At 39.6% G+C, this 14,544-nt stretch overlaps 1 protein-coding gene across 7 annotated transcripts in view; it reads left to right on the top strand.

The window, feature by feature from the left end:
- Positions 1 to 14,544, top strand: part of CELF2 (CUGBP Elav-like family member 2) — an 872,498-nt gene that overhangs the window by 271,840 nt on the left and 586,114 nt on the right. Inside the window, exon 1 of one of the 7 annotated variants that reach the window (XM_084978873.1) lies at positions 254 to 374. The gene's annotated coding sequence lies outside the window, so the exon portion shown is untranslated. 7 annotated transcript variants of the gene reach the window in all.

Genomic DNA, 14,544 nt, shown 5'->3' with positions numbered 1-14,544 from the left:
GTAAACATTCTCACATGTTCATCCAAATTCTTCCCTTCCCCGGCACCCCTATGGAGCTCGCTTTGAAGTGGGGAACTTGGCAGACCCTTCCTAGCAAAGCAGCCTGCTTCCTCCTGGGGGTTGGATGTGTGTTGTGTTTAACCTCCTCCTAACTGGCCTGCTTGCCAATACTTAGTATAATTTTAAGCCAGTTCCATTTCCCTCTGGTGGGTATATCGAGCTCCAGAAAGACGACCCATCTTTGTTCTGCTTCACTATTTGCGGATTTTTTCTGCCGGCCTCTGTCTGATGGAGGATGATCCCTCTGAAAAGACCATGGAACTAGCCAGCCATCAATTCTCCCGATCTTTGACCTTGACGTAAGGAATCTTTGGGTAAGTCATGTAACCCTTGATAACGCCTCAGTACTGCTATACTTCCCTGATCATCTGTTCTTTCTATTTTGTGCTATCAGAAAGCAGACCATTTTCCCATGTTGCCTGCATCAGCTTGATACGATTTCCTGCCCATCATTTCGATTGGTTGGCAGAGAGGTGGAAATGAACATCCTAAAAGCTGGTGTCCTTATTTTGCATTTGTGCCTGATTATTAATTCCCCAAACTGCTTAACTTCTGCCTGTGCTATTTCTCATTTTAATTAGACAGCCTTTCCAGGGCACGAAGCCTGTGTCACCTAAATCTTACCCATTCATCTAAGGCAAATCAGCTGCTCTCCCTTTCATGCTTTCCTTCCCTCTCTTACTTGCAAATCCTGCAGCAGGATTTGTTATTATGAACACTTTATTAAGTCTGTGTTCTTTGAGGGCAACAGGAGAATCTGCAGAAAACTTAGATAACAGATAACATGGATAGTATTGACACAGGCTTTAAAAATCAAATGTTTAGTATGATACTGTGTATTTATTTAGCAAAATGTGCTATCCTCATTCTGTTTGTAGATGGAAAATACAAGAATTTGACTGGCAGTCTCTTGGGACAATGTCACATAAGACAAAGGTGTCAAGCCATAAAACTGACCTAGGTTGGCGATTGATTGGCCATGTGATACAGATTGACTGGCCATGTTCTAATTCAACAGTTTTAGAAGTTCAAGTGAATAATTCTAACTTTAACTTCTCCCTAAGGCCAGACCCCTCCCCACCCCAAATAAATGCCAATGCCTGTTGTAAAAGAGAGAATTCCATTATCCATCTGACGGCTTTCTGCTTAAAACTGAGCAGAAGCCAACAATCACATTGAAGCAGTTTCTTAATGTTTTTGAACCTGTTAATAAATCTTTTAGATCTCAAAATTGAAAATGTAGATGATGTTGGCTTTAGAGTTGCTATTCTTACTAAGAATTAATAAAATAATTGTATTATTAACTTATTAAGGCAATAATTTAAATATCTCAAATATACCCAAAATAGATAACTGCCATATCACCATTGAATCGTAATCCTTAGCAGTTTTACAGAGCATCTCCATGTGAGAAACAGAAGTGTGATCGAAGTAAAGGGTTGTGTTAATTTCCAAGTGAGAGCTGGGTCGTGTCAGCATGTAGCACCTCCAGAGGTTGAAGAAGAAGACTTGCTGAGAACTACTGGAAAACATTATTTCTATTGAAACTATTATTAAACAGTATCAAGATGTTTTCAGAGATAGACTTCTTTCAGGAAGCTTTGAAAATAAAAATACTGAAACAGTTCCTAATGTTGCCCTACTAGAAAAAGATCCATATTTGGGGGAGCCTTAAGGTGGTGGACCTATACATGAAGATTGTTCTAAATTATCCATGTAAGATCATGTCTCTTTCAGCACATTTTCCTACAGGGTCAACTAGGTGCCATGCACTAGGCTAGCTATTGAGTAAAATACTCTAAGTAAAATAGTTAGGACGTCCCTTGCTTTCTTATAGTTTTCAGTCTAGTGAGGGAGATAAAGAATAAACAAGCAAATCAATAAATAGATGCATTTGCAAATTATGGTGAGTGCATTGAAGAAAATGAAAAAGGCACATTGGGAGAGAGTAGAGGGTGTGGTAGAAGGTGAGACGGATCCAGCTTTGAGAAGGGCAACAGAGAAAAGGGGAGGGATACAGAACAAAAAAGAACAGCCTAGGGAGGGGGTGCTTGGAGAACAAGAAGCATTGGTATAGTCACAGGACTTACGAAAGGACCTGTGACAGGAGGTAAACAGGTAGTTTCTTATGAGCTGCAGTATGGAGTCCAAGTTTGTGGTGATTAAAAGTGCTCCATGCAAAAGGCAATACTGTTTTCAATAGAGAAGTAGCAGGATCCTTAAATGTATTTTAAAACAGTCTGTATGGAAGCAGTCGATTGTGGAGGTGAGAAGACCAGAAAAAAAGTACTCACACTGCATGGGTGGTGAGTTCAGCAGTGGTGGCTTTGGCGATGGAGGGAAGAGGGTGGATTGGAAGGAAGCATCAGGACTTTCTGATTGGGGTGAGGGAGATGAGAGTGTTAAGGGTATTCCCAGGTTTCTGATTTGACAAAACATGAGAATTTTCTATATGGGGAGGAAGGAGAGATGGGTGATTTTTTTTGCTTTATGGAAGATTTGTGGCAATTATTGTGAGTCCAGCATGTGGGTGTGTTAGGTTTGACATGCCTGTGAGACAACTGAGTGAAATGTCAAGTAGACACTTGGATATTCAGTTAGCAAATTTTTTTTAATACCCACCATGTGTCATACACTGTTCTCTTATGATAGAAGGTAAATGATTCTGGATCTAGGGGAAATTTGGGCTGGGTATAAAACCAACTTAGACTGCTACCAGCACTGGCTTCATTACAGAAGGCATGTCGCCTTCACCACCTCCCTAATAGATCACATCCCAAGACACAGCATGACAAGATCAGACCCACCAAGTGTTTCTAAGGAAGGAAATTTATATACTATCCATCCAGATATTGTGGATTAAATAGGACCTGAGTAACAGGAATCAGTTGACTTATTTTTTAATAATTAATGTACAAATAATGTTGCTATTTATTTATAAGAGCAAAATAGTGATATGATCTAAATATATAACACAGAAGGAAAGATTTGTTTATTTATTTATTTATTCTGTCTTTTTGCCATTTCTTGGGCTGCTCCCATGGCATATGGAGGTTCCCAGGCTAGGGGTCGAATCAGAGCTGTAGCCGCCGGCCTACTCCAGAGCCACAGCAATGCAGGATCTGAGTCGTGTCTGCAACTTACACCACAGCTCAGAGCAATGCCGGATCCTTAACCCAGTGAGCAAGGCCAGGGATCAAACCCACAACCTCATGATTCCTAGTCAGATTCGCTAACCACTGAGCCATGATGGGAACTCCAGAAGGAAAGATTTAATAAAATATATTCATATGAAGGGATGTTAAGCAGCCATTGTATATAATAGTTTTGAAAAATATTTAAAGGCATGAGATAATATGTAAAACATATAAGTGAGAAGTCAGCTACTGGAACACATTTATAGTATATCTCAGTTTTCTCTAAAAACTGAAAGTAATATATGCATCGAAGAAATATGAAGGAAATGAGTAAAATGTCAATTCTAGTTATTAGTCAGTGGTAAGATTTAAAGTGGTTTTCATGTTTTCTCTGTGCTTTTAAGTATTTTTCAGAATGTTTTATAATAAACCTGTCCTCAGTTATTTGAGAGAAAGAGGGCCATGATAGGAACCTTGGGGCAGTAGGAATTACTAGATATGACCTTTAACCTTAAGTTAAACACATGGAATATATATGAAAAACAGGCCCATTACTTCTCCTTCAGTCACGGAAAAGATCAGTACCTAATGTTATTTGTAGCCAGCGTATCATATGAAGAGAATTCATGGGGAAGTCATGCCAGAGATATTTAAGAATATCTGGGAGGGGAGTTCCGTCGTGGCGCAGTGGTTAACGAATCCGACTAGGAACCATGAGGTTGCGGGTTCGGTCCCTGCCCTTGCTCAGTGGGTTAACGATCCGGCGTTGCCGTGAGCTGTGGTGTAGGTTGCAGATGCGGCTCGGATCCCGCATTGCTGTGGCTCTGGTGTAGGCCAGTGGCTGCAGCTCCAATTCGACCCCTAGCCTGGGAACCTCCATATGCCGCGGGAGCGGCCCAAGAAATAGCAACAACAACAAAGACAAAAAAATAAAAATAAAAAAATAAAAATAAAAAGAATATCTGGGAGATATTCTTAAGATGGGAAGACAAATAAGATAACTTGTGAAATTGCTGTTGTTAATTTACATCTATAATGTACTGTGTGTCAGACACTCTTTTAAGTATTTTACATTCTTAAAGAAAGACAATTGGAGAATGTTAAATGCGCACTGGATTAATTTGGATTTAACACTATCCTTTTCTCTTTAAATGCTCTGATGTAAAACAAGAAATGGGAAAAACTTAATTACTAAACACATACATACATGCAAATATGAGTATGTATTGTGTGCGTGTGGTCCTTCTTCATATAAAGTTAATTAAGAGAAAGTTAAAAATTTAATTAAAACTTTTGTCACCAGTTGTAGCCCCAGTGATAAGGTGGGAGAACATAATGGTTGTCACCTGTCTGTCTGTTGATTTATCATTAATTAAAGCCCAGCTGGCAAGGCGTCCTTGAAACTGAAGTGTTGAGACTCTGCACCGCTGCAGTTGCCATGGGTGCAGAGCATAAGGTCCCTGGAGTCACTAAATCCATTCCACTCTTGTTCCAACTTAGATACTAGCTGGCATCTATAAAATTCGAATCCCTTTGTTAAAACAGATACAAAGACCTACAAAAGTAACAAACATCACTTCTCAAAATAATTATCTCAGGATTTCAAAGACATTTCAAAAGTACCTAGAAATCCCTGAATATTTTTTATGTTCTTTAAAGCATTCAGCAGGCTGCAGATCCCCTTGTGCTAACCGGGTCTCCTTCTCTGAGAAACATTGCAGTGTTGGGCTTAAGGCAAATTGTGTTCTGGAACCTTGGTGTGTGGGCTGTCTTGATGAATCAGGTTTTCTGGTAGCCTTGTCCCATGTCCTTTTATTAAAGAATAGGTATCCCTGGCTTACATGCAGGTGAATCTCATGGAGGACTATCGGGCAGAAAGATGTTTGCTTTGAAGCAAGGTCAACTGACTCTAGCCTGGAGGTGGGGGAGTTAACATTCTAGAAAGTAAAAGAATATAATTCGAGGAGTTCCCCACTATGGTGTAGTGGGTTAATGATCTGGCTTGTCTCTGTGGCATTGCCAGTTCAATCCCTGGTCTGGCAGAGTGGATTAAGGATCCAGCATTGCCACAGCTATGGTGCAGGCCATAGAGGTGACTCAAATTCGGTCTCTGGCCCAGGAACTTCCATGTATTGTGGGTGTGGACGAAAAACAAAAAAATAAAATAATTCCAATTCAGATCTAAATCCATGAGATAGATTGTCTGCTCTTGAGTGGAAAAGAATTATAATGCAACTTCTTACAGGCAATAGGGGTGGCCTAGACCACCCCAGAAGAGCCAGTGTATGTGTCAGTATATGGAGTTCACTTTAGAACTCCATCTTTTTTTTTTTTTCCTTTTTCTTTTCTTTTTGGCTGCACCCATGGCATGTGGAAGTTTCCAGGCCAGGGATCAAACCACACCACAGTTGCAATCTGTGCCACAGCTGCCGTGAACGCCAGATCCGTAACCTGCTGCTACCACCAGGAAATTTCCTGGAATTCCGTCTTGAGGCTGCTGTTTGCCTTTTTCTCCTATATATTTCCGTTAAGTAGTTCTTCATGATGATGAAGCAATCAGTCTCAGTATTGATCTGTCAGGAGTTCCCATCGTGACTCGGTGGTAACGAACCAGACTAGGATCCATACTGCAGGTTTGATCCCCGGCCTTGCTCAGTGGGTTAAGGATCCAGTATTGCCGTGAGCTGTGGTTCAGGTCACAGATGTGTCTCAGATCTGGCGTTGCTGTGGCTGTGGCGTAGGCTGATAGCTGTAGCTCCAATTCAACCCTAGCCTGGGAACCTCCATATGCTATGGGTGTGGCCCTAAAAAAGATTTTTTAAAAGAAAAAAAAATATATATATATATAGGTCTGTAAAATCCCCTCCTTTTTAGGGCTGTACATTTTGTAACTAAGCTTTATTAATTTTTACCCAACTGCTCACAGAAGAGTAAGGTGAAAATGGAGCTAGATCAGCACAAATCTTGTGTTGGTTTAGGAAAACTAAGCTTAAGATTATGCTTTAATGAGTTTAAATTAGGTGTATTTGTGAAAATATTCCCAAATTTGTGAGTGGAAATTTTTAAAAATTGAGTGAGACCATCAATTCTCAAGTGTAGTTTCTGGGCCTAATACAGTCTTTCGTTGCCCAGCTCTCCTGACCTCATCTATTTTGATTAAAGTTTAAAACGCATACATTACCAAATACTACAAACCAATATCATTGCTGAGAAAAGATGCTTAGGTCGTTGAATTGACGAAGGTACCATTTTATCTCATCCCGTGATGTCCTCAGGGAACACTTTCAAGGGGCTGCAGAAGAGTGTTGTTTTTCATCATTTACAGCAACAGAGCATGTGCCAAACCCAAGTCACGCTTCCTCTTGACCTGTGCTTCTGCTGAAAGAGTCTGGCCTATAATCCAGCCCACGGATACCCCGGGGGTGTTTTCTATCAACCTTTGCTAATCTATCCATCACGTTAGGGAAGTCTTCCCATGCTCAAAGATGCCACTAGGAGCACATGGACAGCTGAAGCTTTTAAATAAAGTTGGTTCTAGAAATATGAAGGGGAAGTACTGAGCTTCTTTGGTGTTTCTTTATGTTTCGAGATATTTCTGGACATCTGAAAGAACTCAGGCTAAATTAATTTACAGGTCAGTTATCCCGGGGGAAAAAGTACAGGTAATAAAAATATTTCCATTGTAATAGGCATTAAAAGGAAATACTGATCTCAGAATTATTCTATTGGCATTCTGGTCCCAGAGAATCTTAGTTCATGTACTCATGTATTCACAAATCAGTGAATGGTATGTATGTCTACATACATTATAGTTGTCAACAAACATGACCTAACATACCTAAAGACAGTGTGTCTCAACTGATGTGACCCATTAGTAATTTGTGAAATCAGTGTTGTGGGCTATAACTTTCACTTTTTTTATTTTTAAATGAAAGATACTATAGAATAAAACGTTCTCCGAGTGTGTCCTATATTGAAAGACAAGTATGGCTTAGTGACGTGTTTATTTCAGTTTGTGTATGTTTAGTGGATAGTATGTCACAATGTCAGATAAAATTTAAAGCCAATATCATAGGAAGTTTATGTCCTTTTGGTAATAATAAAAGGTCACACTTTTAAAAATTCCTCTCTAAAGATGAATTCTAATTTCCAAAGCTCTGTGTGTGTGCATGCATGTGCAAAGAATAAGAGTGTGGGCTTTTGCTTACATACTTGTGTGTGTTTGTGATTCTACAACAGAAAGAGTACTTGAAAAAAATTAATATTTTACTGCAGGATTCCAATAGCCTTCACCATTATTTCCAGTCTTAGCCACTTAGAAGTAGTAGAACATTCTCTTCTCCGGCTCACTGGTAACATTGTTAAAATTTGTTATTGTGTCATGAAAAATGACCTTCTTCCCAAAGAAGAAATGTAGGCAAGGACTGGGACATAAAAGACCAGGTTAATTGGCTGATTACAGCTTTTATACCTGGGTAACGAAACAAGAGCAGCATTTCTGATTTTTCTATAAAGACATCCTCAAGTCTTTTGGTAGAACTCCTAGGATGAGTTTTGAAACTATAAAATTCTTTCTGTTATCTCCACCTTGGAGATGTAGACACATGTCTTTGACTTTACAAATGAAAACCAAAGTTTACACAAAGAACATAGGCCCTTCTTGAGGCTATACAAATAATTTCAGAGCAAAATTTATAATGTCTAGAAAACAGGCCTCGTTGCTTACCATGGATGCTTAATTTGTATTTTCAACATATATTTATAGGTAAAGCTTTTTTGTGAACAGGATGTTCATCAGATCAAATGCATGGATGTAATTAAATTTCTGCTTGTTGGGACTTGTTTTATAGCTCTTATGAAAAGTAAATATAAATAAAGCTGCTTTGGAGATTTATGCCTTTTCTAACATTTGACTAGAAAAGCATGGGAAGTTAACCATTTCCGTGAGGAAGCAGAAGTGCTCTTGTTTATGTTCTTTAAGATACTAAAGGAGAAATGAAGCCTAGACTAGTTTCTAGTGACAAATACAAGTAAGCAGAGTTCAGAACGAACTCTGCTGTCTTAGAATTTGATGATTTAAGGGTCCTTAGCTCCTGGTCTGTTTTCACTGTTCACAGTTTACGTCTAGATCCTACAGATGTCTTTTCTAGGCTTCCACCATTTTTGAAAAACATAGTGTCCTTCTTCTCTCCAGCCCCAGCCCTCTTTGCAGATCTGAGTTCTGCTGGTTCTTTGAAACTTCAAACCAATTTCCCTGTAACTCCCAGCCCCTCCTGGTTACCAAAACCTGAATTAACACCCTCTTAAAGTCCTAAGCTACAAACTATTGCATCAATGACAATAAGAATATACTTTGCACATTCTGTCAGTTATTGCTTTTTAAAATTTAGAGGCTTTTAAAAATAGATTACTTTCAGAGACCATCTTCATGGGGTTCAAAGATGTTACTAATCAGTAACATTAAGTATATTCCTGGGTCATGTCTAGAAAGGACCAATAATGAGATGAAAACTTAAAAGAGAAACAAGGAAAAAATAAGGAGTGATAAAATATAGGCTTATAATTGCAAAATGTCATAAAAATCCTCATATTGATATATGAATAATTAATATGATTAATTAATAACTGTTTTATCATCTTATACTAGATATTTGGAGTTAGCACATGCATTTTTCCATTCTCACATTTATCTTTACTGCCTCTACTTCACAGTATACCAATATTCCAATTATTTGGCATCATTTAGGATGACTCTGGTTGCAAGTAACAGAAAACCCAGCTGAAACGGACAACAAGAGCATTCGTTGGCTTAAAGCACTAGAAATCTAGGGGTTGGACAGGTTTTGTGTTTCTCTGAATCTGCTGGGTCTGCTCCATTTGCCTGGAGTTCATTTGGCTCTGCCGTTATGTGTCCACTGGCGTCTTGTTGGAGCTGCAGCAGCTTTATGCCCAATGTTGGCAGATTGGTCTTGCTGGAGCTGCAGTAGCTTCATGCCCAATGTTGGCAGAGGACAAATTGTCCAAAGGGGAAAGAGAAAGGGGAGTTTCATAACCATTCCAAAAGCAGCAGGGACAATCTCTCCTAAGATGATTCTCCGGTGATGTCCATGTGCCCTTTTGCCAAATTATGCCATGTGACCCTTCCTACAAACATAACCAGGCCAATCACATTCACAGTTTGAGCTGTGGGTAGGTTCAGATTCACCTGAGACACCGGAGCTGAGTCGAAAATAAGAAGATGCCTCAACAAAAATGGAGTTCTCTTGGGAAGAACGAATTAGAGAAAAGATGCTGAAAAGACAACCAACAACCCTTACTCCCACTTTCAAAAAAAAATCTCTTCTTCCCAAGTGAATGCAAAGCTTTCTAATGGCCGGTATGAGGTTCAGTAAGAATATGTGTTGGCTTTGCTAAATATAAATTTCTCCCTGGGTCTATGTTTCCCATAATGATTTCATAGGTATATTATTTGGGGAAACTAGTAAATATTTAATTACTTTGGAAGAATACATTTTGTGTGACATCGAGAATGACTTTTCCTCGGTATTCTGCCTACCTGTAATAGTATTGGGAACATGGTGATTCTCCAAAAAATAGTGATGCTGATTCTCTCCATTTCAATGTATTTTCTTTTAGCAAAAAGCTGTGCTTTGCAGGTCACTTAATATTCTGATGCAAGCAGGTCACTTAATATTCTGATGCAACAGAACTTTCGAAGGCCCTTAGTCTATATTTAAAAGTGTTTAAGAAAATTAGCTCACTGATTACTAGTGATGATGTAATCTTCCACTGTTGCCATGGTAGCTTTTGGTAGTAAGGATATTTCATTTTTATTGTTTCATTCATAAGGAATACAACAAGAAAGTACTGGTGCTTATAAGCATTATCCCATAATATCTAATAATCCCATTATTAGATATTTGAGAAAGAGTTATTATGTTTGGGATAGTTTTTCCCTCCTGAAAAAAAAAAAAAAAGCATTCTCAATAGATTTCAACTATAGATTTTATTTTCACTTTTCCTAAGATAATAATAAATTAAATCTTGATTTATAAAACCTGTCTTGTATTACCAAGGTTTGTTCCATATTTGTTTAGTAATTTTTCCCTGAACATCAGAGGCACCTCAAAGGAAGCAGATTCCTATTGAATATTCTCTCTGATATGCTGACTTTTAATGGCTTAGTTATATTGATTCAATTAAATTAGCTGGTGACAATAATGATATTTTTATTGATTCCTTCATTTTTCTTTTCTTGAATTACCACTTTATTAAAATTCATTTGTGATCAGTAATTTTCTAAGAATCATTGTCCTAGAACAGTGCGGAGATCAAGTCCCCATAAATCAGATTGATTTAAAGAATCAATCGTTTTTGTTAACCACTAGACAAAAGGTCAATCAATATTCCTAATTTTAAAAACTTCTATGAATTCATTGCACTCAGCAATGACAACAAATACACGTACATATATGCATACATATGTGCGTTTATGTAGGGATGGATATGAAAAGCCAGAAAACCAAATAGGCAAAGGATTGAAAAAGAGAAAGGAATGATTAAGAAACATACGAAAAAATATTCACTAGCCTAACAATAAAAAGTAATAGCAATGAAATTAACTATGAACTTATTTTCTAAAAATGTAAAAATAAGCACAACTTAAATATATAGTTTGGGATTAAAATATACACACTACTGTATATAAAATAGATAACCAAAAAGGACCTACTTTACAGCAGAGAGAACTATACTCAATATCTTATAATAACCTAAGATGGAAAAGAATCTGAAAAATATAGGTATATATAACTGAATCACTTTGCTGCACACCTGAAACTAACACAACATTGCAAATCAACTATATTTCCAAAAATTTTTCTAAATGTATAAATAAAACTATATTTGAAGAGATAGGAAACTATAGTTTGAAGAGATGGACGATGCACATGTAATAGGAAACAGTAATACATTGCGGCAAATACTCCTTTTTCTTTTTTAGCATAAAGCAAAAGCAATACCAAGAGAACTAGAAGGTACATTTCCTATCCTTGTTTTCCTGCCATCAGATATGTTAGAAAATGGTTACATTTTGTATAGTTTAAAACTTGTAAAGAATTCATCCTAATGAAGAAGCAGAGTTTGTCAATGTGGCTCCTTGTAGAACGGAATTGTTTGAGCCCCAGGACTTTCTCTCCATTTATTGATGGGTTCAGATGCCTACACTCTACCTATAAGCACCTCCAATAAAGTGTTGTTAGCAGCTGAATGATATTGACAGAGCCATCAGCAATCTGCAGATTTTCATTTTGAACTGTGGCATCCTGCAATAAGTTGAAGCAGAAATAATATCTCTGTGTTGAAAGATTTCAAATCCCTTTTATTGATAGGTGAAGTACAGGACTAGCGATGAGTAACTGAAGAATGCTTTGAGAGGGCAGAAATCACCGCTGGACTGCTGACTGCAATTGTGGAAGGGAAAAACAGGAGGGAAGAGAAACCAGCCGTGCTCTATGCTGTTTTGGTGTATTAAGCTTCAATTCACCTTAGGCTCTTTATCTACTTTTCATCAGGTTCGCCTCTCTGCTTTCTTCTCTTCAGAGCTCTAGGAGGAATTATCAGCGACACAACCCTTTGGCAACGCTTAGTGGGAAACTCTGGGAGGTCAGCCGTCTGAGCCAGTGTAATGACATCTTCCTGCCTGGAACAAAGATAGCATTCATCATCATTTAAGTAGACACATGATGCTGCTAGACAAAACCTCAGCCATGGATTACATCAGTGCCCCTATGGAGCCAGCCTTTGTCCCACTGGCTACATGGAATAGGAACCTCAAGGCTGGATCGTGAGACACTTGCTGGAACTTCCAGGAAAATGAATGCACTGAATCAGTTGGTTAATTATCTGTATCATTGACCTTGGTGTCTTAATGGGAAAAGAGAGCGCGGACCCTGCCTGGTTATAAACAAAGGATTGTCACATGGCATTCGTTGCATAATTGATAAATGGCGGCGCATCTAAATCGTGTGGCATGGAAAAAGCCACCTCATCCGAAACAAGTGCCTTTTTCCTCCTTTTACTTCACACATGTCTTGCTCCCTGCCATGTGCCTAACTCGGGTTCCCTATGTGACTTCTAATTTCATTAGAATCAATACTACATGACTTCTAATTTCATTTGTCTTTTGAGTAAAATTGCCTTTGTTGAACGAAGCTAGTCAGATAGCTTTCTCTATCTCCATTGGCGGACAGTCTTCTAAACGTTTATAAACTTGCCAAAAGCTGAAGTTCTCTTTGGTTGGCATGGATCTTTGCTTTTCAGCAATACCAGATATCTAAGTGTTGACGGCTTCATAACCCAGTTCCTGCCATCCTTTGTCTGAGCCTGAGCCTAACGTACAAATTCATCATTGAAGCCAGATCCCAAAGGCATAATACTCATGGACCAAGACAAAATAAGCACATATAAATGGCAATGCCAAGCCCAGCACACCCAGCCTACAATAAAGCAAGGGATCAGTGAGTGTTACCTAAACTCAGTGACTTCACTCAGAAGCAACCACGGCTGATGCTGGGCCCCACCCCCAGCTCAGCCACATGGCCCAGCCAGGCATGGGAGAATCACCATGGTCCTAGAAGCTTCTTCCCGTGGTTGTCGAAGTGTTGATGTTTATCCTCCCTTCCTCACAAAAGTAGGGGTATCAGTATCAGATGCTGTGATTTTTCTTAGCTATTTGAAGCCCCCTTAAATCACGTTCTTCCGCCGAGTTTATGATTAACCCCTCTATCCAAAATGTGACTCTCTTTTTTAGTCCAGCATCTGTTCCCCTCAAGATAGAGGAGAATCAAAGAATAGGGGGGGATGAAACTATGCAGACCCTGTGGGGGCCTCCTGGCCATTAAAGCCTTTCTGTGTCTCCCATTTCTTGTTTGTAGGGAAAAGGCTCTCAGCCTCCTAGACCTTCTGAGCTCCAAAGGGCTGATTCCATTTCTAATGAGGAGGGTGAGGCTGCAGAAAGTGACGATAGGTCAGCAGTGGCACCTGTGCCCCCTTCCTTCTGGGGGGAATGTGCATAACAACTGGATACACCACTCTGAGCTCTTCCGCAAGACCCGAGCCCCCCACCCAGGTGGACGATGGTAACTTGAGGCTGAGCACAAGCACGTGGACCCCCGACTGATGAGGAGCAGAAGGCTGATGATTGAGATTCCTGGACCACCACCCTCTTACCTCCCCACCGACCAGTCAAAGGATGGTCCCACATCCTGCAGCCCTCCCCCCTGATTTTGCCCATAAACACTTCCTCCCTGAAACCCGTTGGAGAGTTTGGGTCTTTGGGGGCATGAGCCACTCACTCTCCTTGCAGTAAACCTCTCTCTGCTCCAAACGCTTCTGTTTATCTGGCCTCCTTGTGCACCGGGCACACAAACTTGGGTTTGACAACAAAAATATATGCCTGTTGGAAAACCTCACAGAGAAGACAGATTATATTCTTGAAAAGAGAGAACTCTATCTATTAGAATGGCCAGGATTTTATCATCTTTTTCACTGTTTGCCTGACTCTTTGCCTTTCTGCTCTGGTATCCAGACCTCCTCTTTATCCCTGAGAACGTGGAATTCTAGGAATCGTCTGCTACCATCCTGTGGGTGTGCACAGGATCCTGACTGACACGGTTGGGGAAGAGATTCTGCTACTGTTTCTTGGTTTGGTATCTGGTTGTGTAGGCAGTGCCAGCCATCTTCTTGGTTCCTTCCTAGCGTTCATACATTTCTTGTCTAGATTATTCTTTATGTATTCAGTAAATGGCTCATTCCTTGAAGGAGCCCTGCTTACCTGGCAAGATGCAAGTGATTCAGATGGATAAGTTTTACAGGCTGGTGTGGGAGATGGTCCTTAAATATAATTACGAAAGCAGTGAGTTCATGGTGCCTAGGATTGGAGCTGTGTGAGAAGCCCAGGGTATCATGAGTGTGCAGTCACCTGTCACAGGATGCAAGAAGCATTCTCAGGGGAAGTCACATGTACACTGAGTCCTGAGACTCTGTAGGACTTGTCCAGGTGAAGGAAGTAAAAGGCCAAGAGTGTTTTCAGCAGAAAGAACAGTATCTGTAACAGTGTTGAGATGGGAAAGAGCTCCATGTATTGGGAGGAACTAAGAAAAAAAATCCCAGGAAGGCATCGTGCATGAGAAAGAGTGACAAGATAAGGCTAATGATATTGGCAAAGGTCACATCATGCAAGGCTTTGTAGGGCTTGTTAAGGAGTTTGGATTTATTGTAACCGTCATGGGAAGCCCTAGAAGAATTTTAAGCTGGGTGTAACATGGTAGAATGAGCACCTTAAAAG

Source organism: Sus scrofa, chromosome 10 (assembly GCF_054392235.1).
Source record: "Sus scrofa isolate SSC_HxYL_T2T_F1_AM1 chromosome 10, Sscrofa_HxYL_maternal_Yorkshire_Landrace_v2.0, whole genome shotgun sequence".
Lineage (NCBI taxonomy): Eukaryota > Metazoa > Chordata > Mammalia > Artiodactyla > Suidae > Sus > Sus scrofa.
The sequence above is the reverse complement of the archived record's forward strand: the minus strand, read 5'-3'. Positions and strand labels throughout refer to the sequence as shown.